The sequence below is a fragment of the Cryptomeria japonica genome, chromosome 8 (genome assembly GCF_030272615.1).
Source record: "Cryptomeria japonica chromosome 8, Sugi_1.0, whole genome shotgun sequence".
Taxonomy (NCBI): domain Eukaryota; kingdom Viridiplantae; phylum Streptophyta; class Pinopsida; order Cupressales; family Cupressaceae; genus Cryptomeria; species Cryptomeria japonica.
In genome coordinates, this window is record NC_081412.1 from 721691738 (window position 1) to 721711271 (window position 19534).

The following is a 19534-nucleotide window of genomic DNA, read 5'->3' on the forward strand; positions in this document are numbered from 1 at the left end:
CAGTCATATGATCGTCAAATTTAACCTAGTTTTTTGTTGACGTCATTAATTTTTGAAATTTTTTGACCCCCTTACCATTGGGCATTTTGGTTTTGCCATTCAACTTCAAATGACCATATTTTGCTCATTTTTGCTCCTTTTTGGGTGCAATTGTTTTTTGAAATGGGCTATTTTTTCATGTACTTTCACGTGGTGGTGTTATTTTCTGATTTGGGTGGACATATTTTTCAAAAAAATCAGTTTTTGGTGACTATACCTATCCAATCCCTGTTTCTACAACTTTCGGAACTTTGTTTGGGCTCATACGAACTCCTTTTCAGATGCTATTTTTTTTGAAAGTGCATCATTTTTCATCTACTTTCATAATATTATATTAGTTTGTAGAGATTTTGAGTAGAATTTTTACTTTCAGCATATGGTCTTTTTTTGGCCAATTTTGCACTTGTATTGCATAGATCTATCTTTTTGGTCTTTCGCATTGTAGTTCTCAGCCTATTGGGGAAAGTTGTAAAACAAAATCAGAAGTCAACTTTGTCTTTGTTTGAAAGTGGCCTATTGTACACGCACTACATATAAAGTGTCAAAATCATCATTTTAGGGGGGGTACTTTGATTGAGTGAATTTGGGGGGGCGAGGGGGTGTCTCTTGTGCTTTGTTCTCTTGTATTCTTTCATTTTTCTGCTATGGCTTCTCCTAAGTTTCCTCTCTTAACTCCACATAATTTTGCTACTTGGAAAATTGATGCATGGAGTAAACTTATGGAAAAAGGGTTAACTCATTACATTGATGGAACTATTGTTGCTCCCACTGATCCTAAGGTTGATCCCAATGGTCACTTGGATTGGCTCACTAAGAACATCATGGAAATTGGTACCTTAAGAAATTATGTATCAAAGGATCTCATCTTTCGTATTGAAAAAATTACCTTAATTAAGGATGCTTGGCAATAGTTTCAAGACTTGTATGGTCAAGTTGATGAGATTAGGGGATATCAAATTGATAGTGATCTCACCATGTTAGATCCCAAGAACTTTGATACAATACAAGATTATGTCACTAACAACTCAAGGATTGTGACATTGATAAGAAGGACACTCAATTGATCTTCAATTTGATGGGCAAACTTCTACAAGAATATGCAACATTTGTTTCTAGTTTCCAAACCCATAGGATGACAATGGGTTTAAGCTACACAATTTCTATATTTGATGCTTTCACCAACATGTTGATGATGGTGAAAAATAAGTTGATAAGCATGGGAATTCTTAAGACTTCTAAGTCTCAAGAATTAGTGGCAAATCAAGAGAACAAAGGAAATCAAGGAAAGGACAACTCAAACAAGAAGAAAGGAAAATCAAAGCTTAAGGACAAAGCACCACCTTCTCCACAACAAGGAGATACATCCTCTTCCAAGAAGGACAACTCACCAAAGAAGGAGAGACCTACGTGTGACTATTGTAAAAAGGTTGGTCATGAGTAGCATCGTTGCCATTCTAAGAAGACTGATGACCTCATACATATCCTCAAAAAGAACAACATTGATTTTCCTAATGCCTACAAGAAGGAGGATTCATCACCTTCCACTTCCTCACAATCAAAGGGGAAAGGGAAAGCATGCATGGCCTCAACAAGTGGGAAGAATCACTCTTTTGGGAAAAGAAAAAGAAAAGCTCTTTGTGCTACTACAAGTCATGATATAGGGAGATGGCTTCTAGATTCAGGGGCTTCTCATCATATGGCATCTTCACAGTCTATGTTTTCTACATTTGAGCCTTGCACCATGCCGCAAATTTTGATGGGAAATCATATATACATGGATGTGATTGGGAAAGGATCTATTGCCATTGGGGACAAATCCTTCAATGATGTGTTGTGTGTACCGCACTTGACAAACAATCTTCTTTCCATCTATCAAATCACACACGGGGAAACAAAGAAAACTGTGGAGTTCACACCCAAGTCAGCTTTCATTAGACTTGAAGAGTAGAGCTATCATTGCGACTAGGGTTGTGGATCATGCATCTTGGTTATATTCCTTTTCAGATTGTGTTCCTATTGATGATGATGATTCTTCACATGATGATTTTACATATGATTATTCTTCACATGATGATTCAGATTTTGAGGAGAACTTTGGGTACTTGAACTTAGGGATTCTCACATGTGACCCCGTTCTTGAGCCTTTCATTTAATCTCCTCCTCTTGATATCACATCACCTATTGCACCCAATGATGCAAATGATGTGACAATTTTGCCTTCTTGTGATTCAGTGCAATAGGATATTCCTTGTCTTCCCACTTTAGTTCATTGGGATGACTACTTGACAAACATGCAGGTTTGTTTGTGGAATCCTACATTGCAGAATTTGGAGACATCATTGATGATATCCATCTTCTCTTTGATGAAGATGATCATTCTTTGATTGTTGCGAGGGAACACTTTGACCCTCTTGTTCATTCTCTACATGATTATTCTTTCAAGGTTGACATGATCGTGGATACTTATGTACAATAGTTGGAGGAGGTCTCTTTATCCTTAGAGGAGACATGTGAGTCTTTGGATCATTTTCTACATTCTTCTCCATTATATCTTGGAGTTCCTTTTTCAACAATGTGGATTAGTAGACTACCTTTGAAGGGGGTAACTTCCAGCATCGACATGGGGACAATTGAGTAGTTTTTAGAGACTTCATTCATCATGACTTTTTTTCCTACATCTTCCCTTCATGATTGGGGAGACTTCATTGATACACCTTTGGTTTTGTTTCTTCCCAAGGGGAGGAACATTGTTCGACGATCATGGAGCAGTTTCTTCATTCATTTTCGAGCTTGCACCATTGGTGCAGATTCTACATTGAGGGGGGGATACTTAGTCTCTCTTCTTCTTCTTCTCTCTTATGGGGGGGACTTTTTCCTCACATGGGGTTTTGTCCTTCTCATACTTCTTTGAGAGTTCTTTGTGTACATGGTGAAAATGGATAACAATAATAATGATATTGAAAGGCTAAATGAATTCAACCACAAAACCCTAGCCTAACAACAACAAAGATCCACCATAACATATGAAGATTACCTAAGATAATGCAAATCAAATGAAATCACAAAGATTATACCATCACATGTCCAATAGGGTTTGGATCTCCATTCTTCCTATCTCCATTGATCTTGCTTGATATATTTGCTCTCAGATTTTATGTGCACAAGAGCTCAACAAAGAACGGAATGTGGTTGCAAGTAGGATCGTAGTGTAGTCAAGTCCTTAAGATCATTCATTAGGGTTTGATAATGAAGGAAGCATCTCCTTATATAGAAGACACTATATGAAATGGAGAGATAAGATTGAGAGGTGTAAAAGAAGGTCGGCTATGATTAGAGGGTAGGTAAAAGAAATAATAAAATAATGAAAGGGGTAGGTAGTGTATGAATTAAGAGATGAATGCCATGTGTCATGGGTAGAAAAGGCTAATGAATTAATTAAATAAATAAAGATTTATTTAATTAATAGAAGGAGTGAGATAATTAAATAAATAAAAATATTTATTTAATTTAGGAAAAGGATAATTTAAATAAATAAATGTATTTATTTAAATGAGAAATAAGGCTAGAAGAGGATAAATGAATTAATTAAATAAATAAAGATTTATTTAATTAATAGAAGAATTAGGCTTAGGTAATTAAATAAATAAAATATTTATTTAATTAGACATGACAATTTTGGGTGTCTACATTTTGCCCCTCTTTGAGACAATGCGGCTTGTCGCGTTGTTTCAAAGAAGATAATATGAACTGATACAGAGTTGCCCCAGGATGGGAATGATATGCCCCCTCGAGAGATTGGATGAAAATGTCTGGAAAGATTGCAGACAATCTCTCGATAAGAAAGAAAGGGATAGAATGGACTGACTAGATAAAGTGACAAAGTCACGGGATAACGAAGACTGACTCGGGAAACGAAGGCTAGGGGTAGTCTATAAGATAGAACACGGGGGAAAATACATCCTCATTGTCATCTACACATCCACGAGAGCAGATTGCAGAGAGAAATAGAGCAGCAACAGTCAGCAGCGATGGCCTTCATTCATAGATTTGATCGCGTTCGTCAATTTTAAAGTCCAGTAGAGGCAGGAGAGCCGATAAGTACCACCAAACCTCCTCGTACTTTGACTCATTTAATTTTGTCATTAATGCATGGTAAATAGGGCAATAAATGCACTTAGACTAGAGTCCAAAAAGTGTCCAAAAACTTCCAGGCGCGTCTGCGTTGGTGCCAGGCGCGTCTGTGCTCGTGAGGCGCGTCTGTGTTTGTGCCAGGCGTGTTTGCGTTTGAACCCGTGTCTGTGCCAAATGCAGTCGCGTTTGTGATGGTCAGTCGCGTCTGTGCCAAGAAGGCACGTCTGTGTCGCCCAGGCGCATCTGTGCAGAGCATAGGCACGTCTGTGTTTGTTAGGCGCGTCTGTGCAGTCTTTAAGCCCGTTTATGTCAAGTAAGCACGTTTGTGTTTTAAAAAGTGTGAAGTTGCGTCTTCTAGGTCAAATCGGCAGTTCTGTGATGAACATACGCTGTCGATTGGATAAGCTGCTGAGAGGATACACTCAAGCAGGTCCTCTAGGAAGACTAGAATAGATCAAGGCACTTTGTGATGAATAGTGAGTACCAAGATAGAGTACTATGTGATGAACAGGGAGTACCAGAATATGAGCAGCACTTTGTGATGAATAGTGAGTGCAAATGTGAGTAACACTTTGTGATGAACAATGAGTGTCACACACATAGTACTTTGTGATGAACAAGGAGTACCAGTAGGATAGAAGCAACACTTTGTGATGAACAGTGAGTGTCACTCAGGTAGAATGCCACATGCATTTAGATAAAAGATAGCATTTTGTGATAAATAGGGAATGCCACTATGACTGACATGAGTGATTTGCTTGACTGCAGGAGTATTTGCTGATGCTGGAGTCACGGGAGAGATTCCCGTTGACTTAGAGGTTGAGACCTGAGTTGACCTTCGAGGACCGAGCGGCTATTGAGGAGATGGGATTGAGACATGTTCTATATGTGCCTGAGTTTTGGGTGAACATAGGACTATTGACTGCGCTGGTGGAGAGATGGCACTCCGAGACCTGTACTTTTCATTTGCCGATGGGTGAGATGATAGTCACCCTTGAGGATGTATATAGGATACTGAGGATACCGATCAATGGGGAGCTGATCCCATACAATCGAGATGGAGATAGGGAGGCCTTGAGATGAGTATTCCAAGACCCAGGACTGGAGATGAGGGCAGGACATGTGGCGTGGGACACCATGATAGCCACAGGGCTAGTGCTGCCAGCAATGGTAGGAGGAGTGATCAGTGGGTTCCTGTGTCCAGATAGGGTGACACGAGGGTTGGTTGTGGGTTGGGGAGGAGCACTGGAGACACTAGTGACGCAGCACACCATATATGCTTGGGGACCGTGTGTGCTGGCACACCTCTACTATGAGCTACATCAGTTTGTGTATCATGGATCAATGGGATTGGGCTGTGGGGTGACATTGCTGCAGGTATGGGCTTATGAGCATCTGCCAATGACAAGGCCGATACACTTTAGAGGCAGGGGACATGGACGCAGCTTTGCGCACTTATATGATATGATCACGTCGCAACCACGGATAGGCAGGTTGGAGCACTGGCGGCGAGTGATAGATGATATTGATGTGGTCATATGGAGGCCATATTTGGGATGCGAGTAGTGGGAGGACGACACAGTTGAGCTTCCGTACACCTTCCGGAGTAGGTATCTGATTGGGCAGACGCCCTATGTGCTGGAGAGGCAGCTAGTGGACAGGGTTAGCCGACAGTTTGGCAGGATCCAGAGGATGCCATGGGGCTCGGGCATGTATGCACGGACTGTCAGAGATCAGGCACAGTTTGGGCCCTTGCTGTCATATGATCAGGCAGTTACATAGCTGGTAGAGATGATGCCCCTACCCTGGGACATGTGGCCAGAGATTGAGGATGCCGGCATGGATGCTGAGTACACAACATACTGGGCAGAGCATCCCTTCCCACACTTGATGGATCCGGGAGAGCCATTGGAGGGAGATGGGGGTGGGGATGATGATGATGGTGGAGGTGATGGGGGCAGAGGCCAACGGAGGAGGAGGGGAGTAGTTGGAGAGAGGAGGGTTGCACCTCAGAGGGAGGGTGGTGAGGAGAGACAGGCTCAGGTGGTGAGGGGTCGCAGTGGATTGCCACTATAGGTGGTAGCAGCATAGCGTCCCAGGCAGGTACAGGTACATGGACAAATATCGGGACAGGTACCAGTACAGGTACAGGCACAGGGGCAGGCACCTGTATAGGGGGAGCCACAGGCAGAGGTGGAGGGAGCTGATGCAGAGGAGGATGAGCTGATAGAGCTGAGGGAGATCTACAAGGGCCAGGCAGATGAGATCCAGGAGTTGGAGAGGGAGAGGGATCGGCCCAGGGAGAGGCTCAGAGATACTGAGCGGGAGCGGGATCAGGCTATTCAGCATTATACAGAGGTTGAGACAGCGCTGAGGGCGGGGAGACAAGTAGCGGAGGACACAGGGGCAGGATATGCTTATGTCCTACAGGTAGGGGAGGAGATTGCCTACTGGCCAGATCTCTATTATGGTGCAGTGCCAGCAGATCAGCGGGCGAGGAGCTTCCATAGACCGTCGCGTACAATGACAGCTATGGGAGGGAGTCGGAGGAGACAGGCATCGAGTGGTGGGGTTATGGGTCCTCCACCACCACCAGATAGAGGGGACAGGCGGAATGATCTGGGGGCAGGTCCTTCAGGGGCTCAGATTCCATTGAGGCCAAGCGGCTCCGAGGGAGGGAGTTCATCATAGCCATAGAGGGCTCCCTATGTATCAGTATTGTACCATTTTTGTATTGTAGACACCTGCGGGTGCTTTTTGTAGCCATATGATTTTGACATCATTGTATCATGACACTTTATGATTATATGAGATGATTCATCTTTGTGGCAGCTATATGCATGTGTACCTATGTGATGCGATGTTCTTATGTGATGTTTGTTTTATGCTATGGATGCAAATATGTATATGATGTAATGCAGTATTTTTTTCTTTTTTTATGTGTTTATATGTTATGCCAATGTAAATGTGAATGTATGTAATGTAGATGAATATGATAATGCAAATGTAAATTGTGTTAACAGGTGTTGTGTGCAGGATGTGATGCAGTTGTGATATCTATATGTATGTATGAAATGCTTATATGTGGTAATGTAGGTGCAACTACATGAAATGCAAATGTTTTTGGTGTGTCATTATACTCAGTCAGGTGATAGCAGGCTACGTGGACTCGAGAAGGACGATGGAAGTCAATCAAGAAAGGGGATGGAAGACAGAAGATATGAAAGTGAAAGAGCTTCTTGTGCGTTATCATCATTGAGCTTTATTATGGCAAGTAGGTTATGACAATCGAGGCATATGTTTGACCCAGAAAGTCATTGTACCGGTTTGCATGGAGATAAGACAGTTGCCAACAAGGAATGCCCCAGTTCATACTAGACTCTCAGTGTCCTCATATCCGTGGACAAGTCATAGCATTACTAAAAGACAATCCACAGATAGCAAATACAAATAGGTGACGATACCCCATCCTCGCCTTTCTAGTCAAAGACATCCTGGAGATAGAATCTCTAGTCAAAGACATCCTGGAAAAGCTAAAAGACATGTCACTAGAAAGATAAAATCAAAAGAAAGCCAAGACTCAACACCAACATCCACTGTAGTCCTCAAGTTTAGTGTCTCTTGTCACCTATATAAGTCTTATTTGATTGTGGTCACAATGTTTACTTTCACAGAAAGGATAGATAGCACTGAACCATAATGTTGTTTGAGTCTATTGAAAGATTTGATTTGTTGAAGCCCATTGTTTTTGCTGTCTCATCTGAAACTGATTGAATCCATGAAACTGATACTTTATTGCGGAGAAGATGAAACTTTATTGCGGATCTGTGATGCAAATGTTGCTTTATTGCGGATCTGTGATGCAAATGTTGCTTTATTGCGGATCTGTGATGCAAATGTTGCTTTATTGCGGATCTGTGATGCAAATGTTGCTTTATTGCGGATTATGCGCAGACAGACTGAAGAAAGCTGGAAGAAACTGTACTCCTCAAAACATGTGATGTTCTCAGTTCCACACCCATCACTAGACATAGGATTTGCCTTAGCCACAGATAGGATCTGATTTATTATGGATGGAAAGGGAGGTAAAAAGGGAGGTTTATTATGAATGGCTAACCAATCTTGGGTAGATCAATAACAAGCCATGATGGGAATGGGTAAGTTTGTTATGGATGAATTGGTCATGAGTGTGTGCAAAGTGAAAGGATGAAAGTGAATCCTGAAGGAGGGAGGAGCAATGTCTCTACGCATGGCGTTGGTTGCCCAGTTTTCACCATGATACTTGCCCAGGGCACCACCGAAGTGGTTTTCACCTTTGGACGAAATTATTTCTCTTTACTTTTTTTATTTTTCAATGTTTTTGGTGTCACAAGCCGCCTGTTTGCCAGGTTTTCACCAAGTAACGATTTTTTTATTTTATAATTTTTTTTGTATTTTTTAAATTTTTGACTTTTTTTTGTATTTTTGAAATTTTTAATTTTTTTTTGTATTTTTGAATTGGGATATTCCAAAGAGCTATGTGTAGAACCTGCGAATGTGCATGTTGTTGATAGGATCCTCCAAAGGTTCACCTTCTGTAGTTGAGAGCTAATATGCCCCAGATCCATATGCTGCTGTAATGATGTAAGGACCAAGCCAGTTTGGTTCGAACTTGCTCTTCTTCTCTCTGTCTTGCTGATTTTTGGGATTTTCTCTAAGAACCAAGGCACCCACCTCAAATATGTGAGGCTTAACCTTATGATTGTAACTGTAACGTTCCTTGACTGAATGATGTGTAGCTCGAGCGACTGTCTTCCTTGATAAGGGAACTGAGATAGAATTACTAATGTGTAGACTACATAGGCACGTATGCGTGTCACCTGAAGAAGTTTGGGCATCCGTGATAACAAAGTCCTTCAAGGAAGCTCCATTAAAGGTCCATGATGTATCGCCAAAAGGGAATGGATGCGTGGAACAAGTGGATGAGTGATGGAGGCTTATGATTGTGAAAAGAAGCGAAAGTAGGATAGCATGATGGAGACTTAAGATCAACAAGTATGCTTTTTGACTTGAAATTTTAGAACTTTTGCCCCTAGTTATTTTGGTATTAGGGGAGATCATCTCTTGTTCTTTTTTCTTCATGGGATTTTTATCCTTGACCTTTATTTTAACAGAGTCCAATAACTTTTGATTTTGATATGGACTAAAGGACTTTTCTTTATTTTTGACTTTTAAATTTTTCTTTTCAAAGCTTGATTCTTGATCCCCAATGACTAAGGGCTTTTGTGATTCTTGTTGATCCAAGTTTGGGAGAGGAGTGGAGATGGAATGAGTGGATGAAATGGTAAGGCTATGTGAGTTATCAAGAGGGCTGGCAATACACTCAATAGATTCTTCGTTGGAACCATTCTTAGGAGTATTGATATCAAGAGATGCTTGCACCACTAGAGGAGATTTGTATTCGGACTTAGTAGCCACAACACTAGGTGGTTCACACCCAATTTCTTGCAAATTGTTTATAGATTGTTCCTGTCGACTAAATACCTTAGGAGATAGTGGGAGTTGATCAACATAAAAGATATACTCACCACATACCATGTCTTTAATCTTGAACTTTTCTTTTAGCTCTGCTTGTTTGGATGTAGAAGCTTTTAAGGATTCAGGATCCACATATGCTGAAGATGGAACAACTTCTTGATTAGCTGGAATTGTTATTTTTGATCTAGGTCGCAGATTGTTGCAATATATGAATGGATTTGGGTCAACATTAACTGTTATTTCAACTCCATTGTGAGAAAACTTAATGCATTGGTGATATGTAGATGGGATTGCCCTCATTTCATGAATCCAAGGACATCCTAGCAATATGTTGTATGTGAGATCCAAGTCTAGGACTTGACAAACCACATCCTTTGTAACTGGTCCAACTCTGAGAGGCAAGGTGACTATACCTTTAGATGAACGCTCTTCATCATCATATGCCTTGATGGTAATTTTGTTTGTAGAATTCACAACTTTGTCAGAATATCCCAATTGCTTAATAGTGCTCAATGTACAAATGTTTAGGCCTACTCCTCCATCTATTAGGACTCGTTTTATTCGATGTTTGTGTATGAAGGCTTCAACGTGTAATGGTGCATTATGTGGCTGACTTATGGAGGCATCATCGGCTTCTGTGAATGTAAGGGAGTGTGGAATGGAAAGGTATCCCACCATGGCTTGAAACTGGTCCACATTCAGATCAGTAGGAACGATAGTTTCTCTCAAGATTTTGTCAAGAATGGATTTATGTGTAGGGGATATGCATAGGAGCTCAAGAATGGAGATGAGCGCGGGTGTCTTCCCTAATTGTTCTACAAGGTCATACTCAGGTTTGGTTGATGAGGAAGTGGTGTTCTTGGCTGGAGCACCTTGCAAAGTGATTTTACCTCGACGGGTTGTAACATGACATTCAGAGGTAGGTTCGGAATTAGATCCAACGCCTTTTAGGACAATCCTGGGTCTTCGGGTATAATTCTCAGACGTTTTGTCCTTGATGATAATGGTAGAGACATAATTGTCCATCGAGATGTGATTGATAGTTGAATCATAGTTGTAGGATGCTCTGGTATAGTTGGTTTGATCCTCTGTGGCTTTAGCTTTTCCCTTGTCATGCTTTGGGAATGGTTCCTTAAACATCTCATGTTCTTGATTAGATGAGTGTCCCTCAATTTTAATATCACCTCTATCAATGAGATCTTGTATGATGTTCTTCAGTCGATGACAATTTCCTGTCTTATGACCCTTGCTCTTATGAAATTCACAATACTCATCATCATTCCACCAATTTGGTTTAACTTTTGGTTCATATGGAGGAAAATATGGAACTGTGATTACTTTGTTTGCCACAAGCTTCTTGAAAACTGACTCAAGTGGTTCTCCCAATGGGGTGTACTTCCTTCATGATCTAGAAGTTGTTTGAGTATTCACCTGATTGTTTGTAGAACTTGATCCTGAAAAGATGAATTTGGGTCGCACTGTGTTGGCATCAACAACACCATCATTGACTGTGTTCTTGTTTTTATTCCAAAATCTTGGCTTGTCTTTTCCTTTAAAGTCATCTTTGTTTTCCTTGAATATCTTAATGACTCCTTGTTCACTTAGGACCTTCTCTGTTGCTAAGCCTTTTTCAATGACGTCCTTGAAGGTGGACAAACAAGCTTTCCTTAGATCATAGCCAATGTCTTTGTTAACATTCTGGGTGAACATTTCTACCATTTGTTTTTGTGGAATTTCACAAGAGCATCTGCTGGCTAGATTCCTCCATCTTTGTAAAAATGATGCAAAAGACTCTCCCTCTTTTTGCTTGGTGTTGCACAAAGTAGTGACTGATATGTCTGTCTCTATGTTGTAGGAGAAATGTTGGATAAATGCCTCTGCTAAGTCACCCCATGACTTAATACCAGGCAGAAGTTGGGAGAACCATTCCATAGCTTGATCGCCTAGGCTCTGTGGGAACAATCTCATCAAATATGTCTCTTCTGCTACTACCTCAATGCAAGCTGTGAAAAATTGTCTTATGTGTGCCTTAGGATCCCCTTTTCCTCTATACTTATCAAATTTAGGTGTCACAAAGTGTGTAGGAAATGGGGGCATTGGAATGCTCTTGTCAAATGGATAAGGACATATGTCTCTCATTGTGTATGTTGGCTTTGGTGTATTTATGTCCTCCATTTTCTTTTGTAAGTCCCTGATTTGTTGTTCCAAATTGCTCTTAGGTGGAGATCGACTTCTTGGACCATACCCTATGTTTGAGGCACCAATTGGAGGAGGACCATGTTGCATATATGGATGATATTGATCATACACATGTTCATATGGAGGAGGTCTATAGTGATGCTGCATATATGGACCACTTGGTATAGATTCATGTTGAGGAACGAAATATCTATTTTGTCCATGTATACCATACTCTACAGGCATGTCATGTTCTAATGTGTTGCCCCCAAATTTGACGCGGGGTTTCTTTGTGTCCAAATTTTGAGCATGCCTTTGAATATCCAATTGCTTTGGTGGTTGATACTTAGCATTGATATGTAATTGAGCATATTTGTCTACATAAGACATCCATAATGGTCTGCGAAGGTGAGTATCATATGCTTGACCATGTGTATGTGGGACTTCTGGTTTTTGAAACAAAGATGATGGTGATTCAGGTACCATATGTGGTCCTCTATTGCCTCCACTATTAGGTCTCCTTTGATCCATGTTGGAGTGAGTTTGTTGCAAAGGTCGATTTTCCATTATCCGAGACATGTCAAAATCATGAGGTATCTTGGCTCCACTTTGTGCCATCATTTGTAAGAAGTATTGTCTATCCCTCCTCATTATTTCCTCAATCAATTGATTGAAGCGGGGATCCATTATGGATTCTTCCACATCTGTTGAATGTACTGAAAAGTTGTCCATATCATCATTGTGTGTATCATTGTTGTTTGTAGTGTCCATGTTCTCAACATTTGGAATGTTTCTATAGGCATCCATGTCAAGTAATATAGTATGATCAGAATTGAAAAATATATCATTGTCATACTCATAAGAACTCATGTTTGCAGACTCTTGAGCCTCTTTAGTTTCTCTCCTAGATTTTTGAAGGCGGGTTTCACCCATGAACTAGGTATTGACCAAGATGTGTGAGACTAGATGAAAATGGAAAGAGTATGGAAGACTAAGAGTTGGATGGAATGTAAATGAATCTGAAGTGTACTTGCAATGTCCAAAGTGTAAGACCAAGTATGTATGTAGTAGAGTAGGTGTGACTTCCAAAGAGAGGATAGTTTCTCTTGATGAGGTAAGTTGACCTTGACTCTAAGTAAGACCAAATGAGACCCAAAGGTAAGAAACCTTGATGAGGGACCACTTAGCAAAGTGTTGTTGTATGTAGTGTGTTGACAAAGTATAGTGAGGACAAGCAAGTGACCTTTTGACTCAAGTTTAGACAAGTGTGAATGTAAAGTGAGATGTGAAGCAATGATGGACTTTGTGAGACCCAAAGACAGGTTGAATGCTAGATGAAATCCTGGAGAAATGACCTACGAAGCTCAAGAATTTCAAAACTGTCTGTGTTTGTTTGCTGGACTATAACAGTTTTTCAATTCTGAACACAGACGCACTTGTATACTTCACAACTGCAATTTCCTGACGCAGATGCGACTCTGTTTAACACAGACACATTTATGAGATTTTCTTTGCAAAGTGTAATGTTGATTCTATAAACACAGACGCATTTCTGCCCTTCACAGACGCGGTTATACAACACAGACGCTATTATGTCCGACACAGACGCGTTTCTGTAAAATTTGTACAATTTTTTCCAATCTGTGAAGTCGTTTTGTTGTGACCAAATCTGACTGTTTGACTATTTTTCGTGACAAGAGGACACAGTGTTGATGAGGACTCAATGTTTGCCAGTGTCTAGACTCAAAATTACTCCAAGAAAAGTGTGTTGTTTGATGTAAAAATGTTTTGCATACACTTGGAGACACAAAAGACACAATGTTTTGCTGTTTGGTCTTGAATGTTTTGAATGTTTAAAATAAGTCAAGCACAATTCTTATGGTTGGCCAAGACAATAGTTGTTGATCCCACATGGGGTTTTACCCCCGAGGCTACGCTATTCTGAGCGGATACTTAGATGCTTGACCTCACTGGTTCCACCCTCGACACTCACTTCTCGGGTCAGCCAAGCATTAGTCCCCACGAAAACTCCCCGTGGCGAACTTTGTATCTCTACTAAGAACTGTATGTGTGTGGGCCACTACTAGAGGTCCGACCTCCTGCCCCAACAACTAGAAGGATTTGGGCTTCTAAAACAAAAAGGTGCTAGTAAGGGCATCCGCTCGTGTGGCCATACATGCGGCACTTTCAGCTCTGTAAATACAGAAGGCTCCTAGCCGGTAGGGGTTACGCCCTACAACTAATCAAATAAATTTGATCAAATGGGTTTATGGGGAGACATAGTGTCAGTATGAACTAATCAGCACACGTTATCCATAGTTTTCATCATGAATACATTTGTTTATAGTGGTTCGGAAGAGGTGGGTTTTCCTCACTACCACTTGGGTCGTTCTCTTCTCACTAGTAGTCCTAATGACCACACGGGAAGACAGGCCCTCTAAAGATTAAACAAAAAGAGCCTATTGCTCAAGACACAAAAGACAATGATTCAATTTTAGTGCACCAATTGAAGTGTTTGCTAGTCTATGAAAATAAGGCACACAATAAAAATCCAAAAACCTTTGCGAAGGACCTGCAACAAAGAGTTGTTAGTAGTTTGGATTGTTTCAAATGATCACCCCTTCCTGCAAGCACACAAGTTAGGTAAATTTTAAACCCAAAAGACTTTGTGAAAATAGGGGCCTTCAACCAAACGATTTAGCTTTCAAGACAAGCTGCACCAATTTCATTAGCTAGATCTGAAAATGTTAGCTCAAAATAAACCAGATCTGAAACCCTAAATGCAAAATCTGAAAACTGAATCAATAAGAACCCAAAATTTGCAACTGGTGAACACAGACACGATTACCCTCAACGCAGACATGACTTAGTGACACAGATGCGGTTCTGTGAGACACAGATGCGACTACAGAACGCAGATGCATTTTATGAACACAGACGCGGCTGAAAATATCGCAGATGTGACTTTACAACACAAACGCGCTTTCCTGGAATCTGCAAAATAAAATATTGCCAATAACACAGATGTGACTCCAGATGTCGCAGACACGCCAGAAAATCAAAAATGCGATCCGAAAGTACGTAGACGCGGAAATATCAAAATGTTGCCGAAAAAGTCAGATCTGCAACTTCAAAATACAAAATCTGCAACAAGGAAGTTAAATGCAAAAGGGACAAGGGTCCCACCGGGCGTGCCAAAATGTATATGGTGAAAATGGATAACAATAATAACGATATTGAAAGGCTAAATGAATTCAACCACAAAACCCTAGCCTAACAACAACAAAGATCCACCATAACATATGAAGATTACCTAAGATAATGCAAATCAAATGAAATCACAAAGATTATACCATCACATGTCCAATAGGGTTTGGATCTCCATTCTTCCTATCTCCATTGATCTTGCTTGATATATTTGCTCTCAGATTTTATGTGCACAAGAGCTCAACAAAGAACGGAATGTGGTTGCAAGTAGGATCGTAGTGTAGTCAAGTCCTTAAGATCATTCATTAGGGTTTGATAATGAAGGAAGCATCTCCTTATATAGAAGACACTATATGAAATGGAGGGATAAGATTGAGAGGTGTAAAAGGAGGTCGGCTATGATTAGAGGGTAGGTAAAAGAAATAATAAAATAATGAAAGGGGTAGGTAGTGTATGAATTAAGAGATGAATGACATGTGTCATGAGTAGAAAAGGCTAATGAATTAATTAAATAAATAAAGATTTATTTAATTAATAGAAGGAGTGAGATAATTAAATAAATAAAAATATTTATTTAATTTAGGAAAAGGATAATTTAAATAAATAAATGTATTTATTTAAATGAGAAATAAGGCTAGAAGAGGATAAATGAATTAATTAAATAAATAAAGATTTATTTAATTAATAGAAGAATTAGGCTTAGGTAATTAAATAAATAAAATATTTATTTAATTAGACATGACAATTTTGGGTGTCTACATTTTGTATAGTTTTCATCTCTCTTTTGGTGGAGGGATTTTTCTCATTGGGTTTTTCTCTCTTTCCCCATTTTATGGAAGATTACATTTGCATTTGTACATGGGTACCTAACATGGCCTAGTAGTCGGGACCCATATTGCATTGCTTAGTTGCATTGTAGGCTTAAGTGTATTCCCCTAAGTTGCACTTAAGGGGGGGTGTTGGTGTAATTATTTATTCATCTTGGATATAATTACACGTTAATTAAGTTTACTTAGGTACATGCACCACATTGTAGTTTTCATATGAGACACTTAGGGAGATGTGCATACATTGGGAGTGTGTATGTAGGAGAATTTCCACCTTTTATGGTGTGATCTTGTTACTACTCTATCATATCCACTTATTGTGGAGTGATAATTCTACCTTCGGTGGATTATCCACCTCATGTGGAATATTTTACTATTTCTCTTACCTACCCCAACCTACCCTTGCATCTCATTGAGATACATGTCATCATTGTGTGCTCTCGTCTCTTAGCCTTGCTTTTATAGGAAGACTCATCTACATTGTATGTAATAATAATAATCTTGATGATCTGGTTGATCTCTTTTGCATCTTGATAGGAGTACAATTTATTCTTGTCATATTTTATCTCTCTTGTCGTTGTGCTATTTTATGGTCTCTTTGATCTTGGTTGCTTCAAGCATAATCTCACACTCCAAGCCAAGCGACCTCTCATCGGAATCATCTCTATTGGCATAACAAAAACCTGCTAAAATGATAGTATAAGTCATTTTGATGACATACTGTCAATCCTCCTCTATTGGCATTGGTATCCAAAAATGCAATCCCATCGGAATCTCCCACACTATCGAAATTGCACAAAATAGATAAACTGACAGTATAGACTTATTTTGAAAATGCACCTTGGAACACTATCGGTATAGCTATAGCGATCAAGACTCGTCAGCCAGATTTATACTATCAGAATAACATGAAAAATTTAAATTGACAATAGTTAGAAACTATTTCGATTAGTTGGCCATTGGCAAAGCTATCCCGATAACTCTTGACAAAGCAGAAACTAACCATCGGTAAATTATCCCGCTATGCTTCCATTGAGTCCAGAATAATTTTTCAACTAATATTTTATTTATTTTTTAAACTGAAGAGTTTCGTTGAAATTTTGACAAACATAGCTATCGACATAGGTTATATCGATAAACAAGCTTCCTCAGAGATGACCTTTTTGAAATAGCTATACCGATCATCAAAAGGATAGTTCTATCAAAATAGGTAACATAGTCGGTATGACATTTAGAGACCATCTTGACAACACAAGTCATTCCGATAACTTGAAAGGGGTATACTGATTCTCAAAGTTATTCTGATCAGTTATTATCATCAAAATTTTGACGACCATAGCCCGACAAAACACAAAAAAATGCGACAAGGTTGTTGTACACGCGGCGTTGTTTTCATCATAATGACAACAAAAGTTTACTCTACCTCATCAAAAAATGGATGACAGTTGGGTTAATTTTGTGTCCAACACCACAAATATTTTCATTGGTGTCGACCGACGATTCTAGGTCATGGTTTTGACATATAAAAAATTGTCATTACAACGACAAAATTTAAGCCAAGGTTTTGTCGGTAAGTCGATAATATTTTGTCGATATGTCACCAAACATTTGTCAGAATTTGTAGTCAAATACAGTAGTGACAATGGATTTCGAGGCAATAACCACGACATACACCATGTTTTGCAAACATGTTGTATACAGTGGTTATTGTCCAAACATGTGTTAGGATTTTGAGTGGTTTTGTTGTTGTATGGCGGGCTTATGACCTTGACCTTCACCAAAGTCTTTCCTTTCGATGTATGTCGGGGTCGTGGACCCGCCCTACACCAATATTGATGTACACAGTTTTTGCACAACTCTTTTGGTGTATGTTGAGGCTGTAACCCCAAGATACACCATGGTTCTCCCCTTTGGTGTATGGTGGGGTTATAACCCTAACATACATCGAGCCCATCATTTTTCCTTTGTTTAGTAGTGGTGCAAATCGGATTTGTAAATCTAATTGCCACCACTTGCCTTTGTTTGATCCCAAGGTGCAAATCGGGTTTGTAAACCAGATTTACACCAATATGTTTTTTAATTTTTTCAATGCAAATCAAACTTATAAGTCCAAAATGCATTTGTTTTAAGCCACACCAATTCCTGGTGTAAATCAAGTTTATAAACCCGATTTGCACCTAGTGCACACACATGTGAATTGGGGTTACAAACCCGATTTACACTCTATGAGGCATTTTGGTTCCATCAATAAGTTAAGGTTTTTGAAACCCAAATAAGGTGATTTTGATGAGCTGAGCATGGTGGTAATAATTTTTTCAAATAGTGTAGTTGCAATCATAGTAAGATGACAAAGCCATCTCAAAACAAAAAATCTATGAAGTTCAAAAAACAAGACCCTCATCCGACCTTCCGGTCTTCATCTATATCATCTAATTTTGACAATATTAGGGATACAAAGATAGGACACATGGATCTTGAATAATTCCTAAAGAGAGTAAAAGAGCCACCTGAGTACTATAAAGTGGAAGCAACCATTAACAGTGGCATTCACTTGGTTGTGGCTTTCCCAATGTCAGCATATAATCCTGAGTTTGTGTTAGCATTAGCTAACATGTATGATCCAATAAGCAGATCTATCAAGGATGCAGAGGGGAAGAAAACTCTCATTAAGTTGGATGAGGATTTATTTGACACTCTCTTAAATTTACCAAACACTGATAAATATGCTAATATTGACATGCAGTTAACACAAACATACTATGATAACAATTTAGATAAGTGCAGAAGAAATATCAATGATAATTGGTTGAAGACTCCAAGGCCTACTATTGCAAGATGTCCTAAGACTATTCATCAAAGTGACTTCATTGAATAGGTAAATGATTTGATTACTCTTCTTAGTAGGGTGAAAGGGCTCCCTGTTTCAGATACTTATGATGAATGGATGTATCAATATATCCATATTATCCAACAAAATAAGATCTTTTATGGTAAACAGATAAGTGATGCCTTGTGTGACAAACTTACCAAAGTCCCTACTACTTTGAAGTTTTATATGACTCCATACCTAGTATATGCAACCACTTTAATGAGGCATTTTCCAAGATTGTCTACCAAAGGAGATAGGAGTCAAATTCTTGTATACCAATACTACTCTCAATTGACTCTAAAGAACAGTCTACATCATTTTAGGAGAGTGAATGATGCTTTCTGCTGCCACTATATGTGCACGTTTGGTAAGGAACTTCAAAAGAAGAGGGTGTTAGATGAAGCTTGGAATATGGTGAACAAATATGGGTGCATGTTTCTACAATTTCCTACTTTCACCTATCTTAGAGTAAGATGCTATGATGATGAACCCTTCATGCTTCCTAGGTACCCATTAGATAAAATTGTGGTCATGGAGTTGGCTCATCAGATGGTTTCAGTGCATGAACACCAATTAAGTTTACACAAACCTAGGTTCAAGTTTTCCCTCACCATTGGAAGATACTCAATCAATTCCATTTACAAGGCCAGAGCCATGAATTAAGAAATGATGAGGGTAATAATGAGGTTCTTCAAATCCAAGAAACATTTTGACTATAGAGGTATTAAGAACAAGTTAAAGAAGAGCTATATTCATGTTCACTGTG